Genomic DNA, 8,231 nt, shown 5'->3' with positions numbered 1-8,231 from the left:
ACAACTTCGCACAACTAACCAGCAAGTGCACTGGGTCGTCCAAGTAATAAACCTTACGTGAGTAAGGGTTGATCCCACGGAGATTGTTGGCTTGAAGCAAGCTATGGTCATCTTGCAAATCTCAGTCACGTGGATTCAAATGGTTATAGAGTTTTAATAATTAAAATATAATTAAAATATAAATTGGGATAGAAATACTTATGTAATTCATTAGTGAGAATTTCAGATAAGCATAATGAGATGCTTTTATTCCTTCTAAACCTTTGCTTTCCTACTGTCTTCATCCAATCCTTCATACTCCTTTCCATGACAAGCTGTATGTTGGGCATCACCGTTGTCAATGGTTACATCCCGTCCTCTCAGTGAAAATGGTCCAAAATGCGCTGTCACTGCACGGCTAATCATCTGTCGGTTATCGATCCTGCTGGAATAAGATTCAGTAATCCTTTTGCGTCTGTCACTACGCCCAGCACTCGCGAGTTTGAAGCTCGTCACAGCCATCCCTTCCCAGATCCTACTCGGAATACCACAAACAAGGTTTAGACTTTCCGGATCTCAAGAATGGCCGACAATAATTCTAGCTTATACCACGAAGACTCTAATATCTCAGACTCGGTCCCCTGTATTAGATATCTAAGAGATACTCATTCTAGCATGTCTTCATATAGAACAGAAGTGGTTGTCAGGCACGCGTTCATAAATGAGAATGGTGATGAACGTCACATAATCATCACATTCATCATGTTCTTGGGTGCGAATGAATATCTTAGAATAAGAATAAGCTTGAATTGAATAGAAAAACAATAGTACTTTGCATTAATTCATGAGGAACAGCAGAGCTCCACACCTTAATCTATGGTGTGTAGAAACTCTACCGTTAAAAATACATAAGTGAAAATAGGGTAGACATGGCCAAGTGGCTAGCCTCCCATGGAGGTCTAGAGATCTAAAATGATCAAAAGATGGTTCAAAGATGTTCCAAAGATTCTGAATACAATAGTAAAAAGTCCTATTTATACTAAACTAGTTACTAGAGTTTACAGAAATAAGTAAATAATGCAGAAATCTACTTCCGGGCCCACTTGGTGTGTGCTTGGGCTGAGCATTGAAGCTTCCATATGTAGAGGTCTTCATTGGTGTTAAACGCTAGTTTGTAACCTGTTCTTGCCGTTTAACTCTGCTTTGCAACTTGTTTCTGGCGTTTAACGCCAGAATAGGGCAGAGAGCTGGCGTTGAACACCATTTTGCGTCATCTAAACTCGGACAAAGTATGGACTATTATATATTGCTGGAAAGCCCTGGATGTCTACTTTCCAACGCAATTGAGAGTGCGCCATTTGAATTTCTCTAGCTCCAAAAAATACACTTTGAGTGCAGGGAGGTCAGAATCCAACAGCATCTGCAATCCTTCTTCAGCCTCTGAATCTGATTTTTGCTCAAGTCCCTCAATTTCAGCCAGAAATTACTTGAAATCACAGAAAAACATACAAACTCATAGTAAAGTCCAGAAATGTGATTTTTATTTAAAAACTAATAAAAATATACTAAAAACTAACTAAATTATACTAAAAACTATGTAAAAACAATGCCAAAAAGCGTATAAATTATCCGCTCATCACAACACCAAACTTAAATTGTTGCTTGTCCCCAAGCAACTGAAAATCAAATAGGATAAAAAGAAGAGAATATACTATAAATTCCAAATATCAATGAAACTTAGCTCCAATTAGATGAGTGGGACTAGTAGCTTTTTGCCTCTGAACAGTTTTGGCATCTCACTTTATCTTTTGAAGTTCAGAATTATTGGCATCTATAGGAACTTAGAATTTAGATAGTGTTATTGATTCTCCTAGTTCATTATGTTGATTCTTGAACACAGCTACTTTATGAGTCTTGGCCGTGGCCCTAAGCACTTTGTTTTCCAGTATTACCACCGGATACATAAATGCCACAGACACATAATTGGGTGAACCTTTTCAGATTGTGACTCAGCTTTGCTAAAGTCCCCAATTAGAGGTGTCCAGGGTTCTTAAGCACACTCTGTTTTTGCTTTGGACCTTGACTTTAACCGCTCAGTCTCAAGCTTTTGGCTTGACACCTTCACGCCACAAGCACATGGTTAGGGACAGCTTGGTTTAGCCGCTTAGGCCAGGATTTTATTCCTTTAGGCCCTCCTATCCACTGATGCTCAAAGCCTTGGATCCTTTTTTTTATTACCCTTGCCTTTTGGTTTAAAAGGTTACTGGCTTTTTGCTCTTGCCTTTTGGTTTAAAGAGCTCTTGGCTTTTTCTGCTTGCTTTTTCTTTTTCTTTCTTTTTTTTTCCGCCAATTTTATTTTCTCTTTTTTTTCACAAGCTTTTGTATTCACTGCTTTTTCTTGCTTCAAGAATCAATTTTATGATTTTTCAGATTATCAAATAACATTTCTCCTTTTTCATCATTCTTCAAGAGCCAACAATTTTAACATTCATAAACAACAAATTCAAAAGATATATGCACCATTCAAGCATTCATTCAGAAAATAAAAAGCATTGTCACCACATCAAAATAATTAAACTAATTTCAAGGATGAATTCGAAATTATGTACTTCTTGTTCTTTTGTAATTAAAACATTTTTCATTTAAGAGAGGTGATGGATTCATAGGACATTCATAGCTTTAAGACATAGACACTTAGACACTAGTGATCATGTAATAAGACACAAACATAAATAGACATAAAGCATAGTAGACAAAAAACAGAGAAAATAAATAAACAAGGAGATTAAGGAACGGGTCCACCTTAGTGAGGGTGGCGTCTTCTTCCTCTGGAAGAACCAATGGTGTTCTTGAGCTCCTCTATGTCTCTTCCTTGTCTATGTTGCTCCTCCCTCATAGCTCTTTGATCTTCTCTAATCTCATGGAGAATGATGGAGTGCTCTTGGTGTTCCATCCTTAGTTGTCCCATGTTGGAACTTAATTCTCCTAGGGAGGTGTTGATTTGTTCCCAATAGTTTTGTGGAGGGAAGTGCATCCCTTGAGGTATCTCAAGGATTTCATGGTGAAGAATTTTTCTCATGCTCTAGTTGAGGTCCATGATCTCTTGTTTGCTCCATCCTTTTCTTAGTGATGGGCTTGTCCTCATCAATGAGGATGTCTCCCTCTATGTCAATTCCAGCCGAATTGCAGAGGTGGCAAATGAGGTGAGGAAAGGCTAACCTTGCCAAAGTGGAGGACTTGTCAGCCACCTTGTAGAGTTCTTGAGGTATAATCTCATGAACTTCCACTTCCTCCCCAATCATGATACTATGGATCATGATGGCCCGGTCTATAGTAACTTCAGACCGGTTGCTAGTAGGAATAATTGAGCGTTGAATGAACTCCAACCATCCTTTAGCTACAGGCTTAAGGTCCGGTCTTCTCAATTGAACCGGCTTGCCTCTTGAGTCAACTTTCTATTGAGCTCCTTCCACACATATGTCCATTAGGACTTGGTCCAACCTTTGATCAAAGTTGACCCTTCTAGTGTAGGGGCGTGCGTTTTCTTGCATCATTGGCAAGTTGAACGCCAACCTTACATTTTCTGGACTGAAATCTAAGTATTTCCCCCGAACCATGGTAAGCCAGTTCTTTGGGTTTGGGTTCACACTTTGATCATGGTTCCTAGTGATCCATGTGTTTGCATAGAACTCTTAAACCATTAAGATCCTGACTTGTTGAATAGGATTAGAGAGAACTTTCCATCCTCTTCTTCTAATCTCTTGTCGGATCTCTGGATATTCGCTCTTTTTGAGCTTAAAAGGGACCTCAGGGATCACCTTTTTCTTGGCCACAACTTCATAGAAGTGGTCTTGATGGACCTTTGAGATGAATCTCTCCATCTCCCATGACTCAGAGGTGAAAGCAATTGCATTCCCTTTCCTCTTTCTTAAGGTTTCTCTGGCCTTAGGTGCCATTGATGATTATGGAAAAATAAAAAGCAATACTTTTACCACACCAAACTTAAAAGGTTTGCTCGTCCTCGAGCAAAAGAAGAAAGAAAGTGGTAGAGGAAGAAGAAAATGGAGGAGATGGAGGGAGAAGGTGTATTCGTCCAAGGGGGAGAAGTGGTGGTTGTAATGTGTGAAAATGGAGTAGTGTTGAGGGGTTTATATAGGGGTGGGGGTAAAGGTAGGTTTCGGCCATTAGGGTTGGGTTTGGGAGGGAAAAGAATTTGAATTTTGGAGGTAGGTGGGGTTTATGGGGAAGAGTGGATGGATGTTAGTGGTTAAGGGTATTTGGGGAAGAGGTTTATGAAAAAGTGTGAAGAGGGGAGAAGAAGAGGTGGGATAGGTGGGGATCCTGTGGGGTCCACAGATCCTGAGGTGTCAAGGATTTCCCATCCCTGCACCATTTAGGCGTGCAAAACGCCCTTAGAATGCATGTCTGGCGTTAAACGCCAGCTTGCTGCCTGTTTTTAGCGTTAAACGCCCAAATGTAGCCTGTTTTTGGCGTTAACGCCAGGTTGATGCTTGTTTCTGGTGTTAAACGCCAGCTTGGTGCTTGTTTCTGGCGTTAAATGCCAGACAGATGCTTGTTTCTGGCGTTTAAACGCCAGAATGCTCTTCCTCCAGAGTGTGCTATTTTCAATGCTATTTTTCATTCTGTTTTTAATTTTTCAGTAGTATTTATGACTCCACATGATCATCAACCTAAAGAAAACATAAAATAGAAATGGAAAATAATTAAATATAGTTAAATAACATTGGGTTGCCTCCCAACAAGCGCTTCTTTAATGTCAATAGCTTGACAATGAGCTCTCACGGAGCTTCACAGATGTTCAGAGCATTGTTGGGACCTCCCAACACCAAACTTTGAGTTTGAATGTGGGGGTTCAACACCAAACTTAGAGTTTGGTTGTGGCCTCCCAACACCAAACTTAAAGTTTGACTGTGGGGGTTTTGGTTGACTTTGCAGTGAGAGAAGCTTTTCATGCTTCCTCTCCATGGTTACAGAAGGAGAACCTTGAGTTTTAAATACAAGGTAGTCCTCATTCAGTTAAAGGAACAACTCTCCTCTGTCCACATCAATCACAGCTTTTGCTGTGGCTAGGAAGGGTCTCCCAAGGATGATGGATTCATCCTCATCCTTCCTAGTGTCTAGGATTATGAAATCAGCAGGGATGTAAAGGCCTTCAACCTTTACTAGCACATCCTCTACTTGTCCATAAGCCTATTTTCTTGAGTTGTCTGCCATCTCTAATGAGATTCTGGCAACTTGCACCTCAAAGATCCCAAGTTTCTCCATTACAGAGAGTGGCATAAGGTTAATGCCTGACCCCAGGTTACACAGAGCCTTCTCAAAGGTCATGGTGCCTATGTTACAAGGAATTAGGAATTTACCAGGATCCTGTTTCTTTTGAGGTAAAGTGTGCTGAACCCAGATATTTAGTTCATTAATGAGCAATGGAGGCTCATCCTCCCAAGTCTCATTACTAAATAGCTTGGCATTCAGCTTCATGATTGCTCCTAAATACTGGGCAACTTGCCCTTGAACAATGTCTTCATCTTCTTCAGAAGATGAATAGTCATCAGAGCTCATGAATGGTAAAAGGAGGTTCAATGGAATCTCTATGGTCTCTAGATGAGCCTCAGATTCCTTTGGTTCCTCAAAGAAAAACTCCTTATTGGTCACTGAACGTCCCAGGAGGTCTTCCTCACTAGGATTCACGTCCTCCTCCTCCTCTTTGGGTTCGGCCACACCAAGTAAGGTTATGGCCTTGCACTCTCTTTTTGGATTCTCTTTTGTATTGCTTGGGAGAGTACTAGGAGGAGTTTCAGTGACCCTTTTACTCAGCTGGCCCACTTGTGCCTCCAGATTTCTAATGGAGGATCTTGTTTCATTCATGAAACTTAGAGTGGCCTTAGATAGATCAGAGACTATATTTGCTAAGCTAGATGGATTCTGCTCAGAATTCTCTGTATGTTGCTGAGTGGATAATGGGAAAGGTTTGCTATTGCTAAACCTGTTTCTTCCACCATTATTAAAGCCTTGTTGAGGCTTTTGTTGATCCTTCCATGAGAAATTTGGATGATTTCTCCATGAGGGATTATAGGTGTTTTCATAGGGTTCACCCATGTAATTCACCTCTGCTATTGCAGGGTTCTCAGGATCATAAGCTTCTTCTTCAGAAGATGCCTCTTTAGTACTATTGGATGCAGCTTGCAATCCATTCAGACTCTGAGAAATCATATTGACTTGCTGAGTCAATATTTTATTCTGAGCCAATATGGCATTCAGAGTATCAATTTCAAGAACTCCCTTCCTCTGAGGCATCCCATTACTCACAGGATTCCTTTCAGAAGTGTACATGAACTGGTTATTTGCAATCATGTCAATGAGTTCCTAAGCTTCTGCAGGCGTTTTCTTTAGGTGAATGGATCCACCTGCAGAATGGTCCAATGACATCTTAGATAACTCAGACAGACCATCATAGAATATATCCATGATGGTCCATTCTGAAAGCATGTCAGAAGGACACTTTTTGGTCAGTTGCTTATACCTCTCCCAAGCTTCATAGAGGGATTCATCTTCTTTCTGTTTGAAGGTTTGAATATCCACTCTAAGTTTGCTAAGCTTTTGAGGAGGAAAGAACTTGGCTAAGAAAGTCGTGACCAGCTTATCCCAAGAGTTTAGGCTATCTTTAGGTTGAGAGTCCAACCATATTCTAGCTCTGTCTCTTACAGCAAATGGGAAAAGCATAAGCCTGTAGACCTCGGGATCAACCCCATTGGTCTTAACGGTATCACAGACTTGCAAGAATTCAGTTAAGAACTGAAAAGGATCTTCTGATGGAAGTCCATGAAACTTGCAATTCTGTTACATCAGAGAAACTAATTGAGGCTTTAGCTCAAAATTGTTTGCTCCAATGGCAGGGATTGAGATGCTTCTTCCATGTAAGTTGGAATTTGGTGCAGTAAAGTCACCAAGCATCTTCCTTGCATCTCCACTATTATTATTATTTTCGGCCATGTCTCCTTCTTTTTCGAAAATTTCTGTCAGATTTTCTCCAGAGAGTTGTGCTTTAGCTTCCCTTAGCTTCCTCTTCAGAGTCCTTTCAGGTTCAGGATCAGCATCAACAAGAATGTTCTTATCCTTGTTCCTGCTCGTATGAAAAAGAAGAGAACACAAAAGAAAATATGGAATCCTCTATGTCACAGTATAGAGATTCCTTATATGAGGTTAAGAAGAAAAGAATGGAAGAAGAAAAAGATAAGAATTCGAACACAAAGGAGAAGAGTAGGTTCGAATTTTAAATTAAAATAAAAGGAAAATATTTTTGTTTTTATTTTAAATATTAGTTAAAATTCAAAATTAAGAAGGAAAATAAAATAAAAATGAAATTTAAAACAATTAGTCAATGAAAAATAATTTTGAAAAAGAGGTTAGTAATTTTCGAAAATTGGAGAGAGAAAAGTAGTTAGGTGGTTTTAAAAAAGATATGATTGAAATAGAAAACTTTTAAAATCAAACAAAAAGTCAAGTAGTTAATTGAAAAATATTTGAAAATCAATTTTGAAAAGATAAGAAGTTAGAAAAAGATTTTGAAATTAAAATTGAAAAAGATATGATTGAAAGATATTTTGAAAATTTAATTTGAAAAATATTTGAAAAGGAAATTAAAAAGATTTAATTTTTGAAATTAAAGTTGATTACTTGACTAACAAGAAACTTAAAAGATATGATTTTAAAATTTAAAGATTGAACATTTCTTAATAGGCAAGTAACAAACTTAAAATTTTTGAATCAATCACATTAATTGTTAGCATTAATTTTGAAAATATGAAATCGAAATAAGAAAAGGATTTTGAAAATAAATTTTAAAAATTTTGAAAAATATGAAAAAGATTTGATTTTTTTGAAAAAGATTTGAAAAAGATAGAATTTTTAAATTGAAAATTTGACTTGACGCATAAGAAACAATTAAATTTAAAAACTTTTTGACTAAATCAAACCAAATTTCGAAAATTTATGAGAGAATATGGGAAAGATATATTTTTTTTATTTTTGAATTTTTAATGATGAGAGAGAAAAATATCAAAAAGACTCAATGCATGAAAATTTTGGATCAAAACAAATGATGCATACAAGAACACTATGAATGTCAAGATGAACACCAAGAACTTATTTTTGAAAATTTTTAAGAAAAGAAAAACATGCAAGACACCAAACTTAGAAATTTTCAAACTTTAGACACTAACATATTGAAAATG

General features: G+C 37.9%; 1 non-coding gene across 1 annotated transcript; it reads left to right on the top strand.

Moving 5' to 3' along the window:
- The first annotated feature begins 6,480 nt into the window (after window positions 1-6,480).
- Window positions 6,481-6,588, top strand: LOC148562854 (small nucleolar RNA R71). Its single transcript, XR_015886888.1, has one exon. It is a non-coding gene; the product is annotated as a small nucleolar RNA R71 (small nucleolar RNA).
- Window positions 6,589-8,231: the final 1,643 nt, after the last annotated feature.

The sequence above is a fragment of the Arachis ipaensis genome, chromosome B6 (genome assembly GCF_059453495.1).
Source record: "Arachis ipaensis isolate K30076 ecotype BB chromosome B6, ASM5945349v1, whole genome shotgun sequence".
NCBI classification, from domain to species: domain Eukaryota; kingdom Viridiplantae; phylum Streptophyta; class Magnoliopsida; order Fabales; family Fabaceae; genus Arachis; species Arachis ipaensis.
Note: the sequence above shows the minus strand (reverse complement) of the source record. Positions and strands in the feature narration are given on the sequence as shown.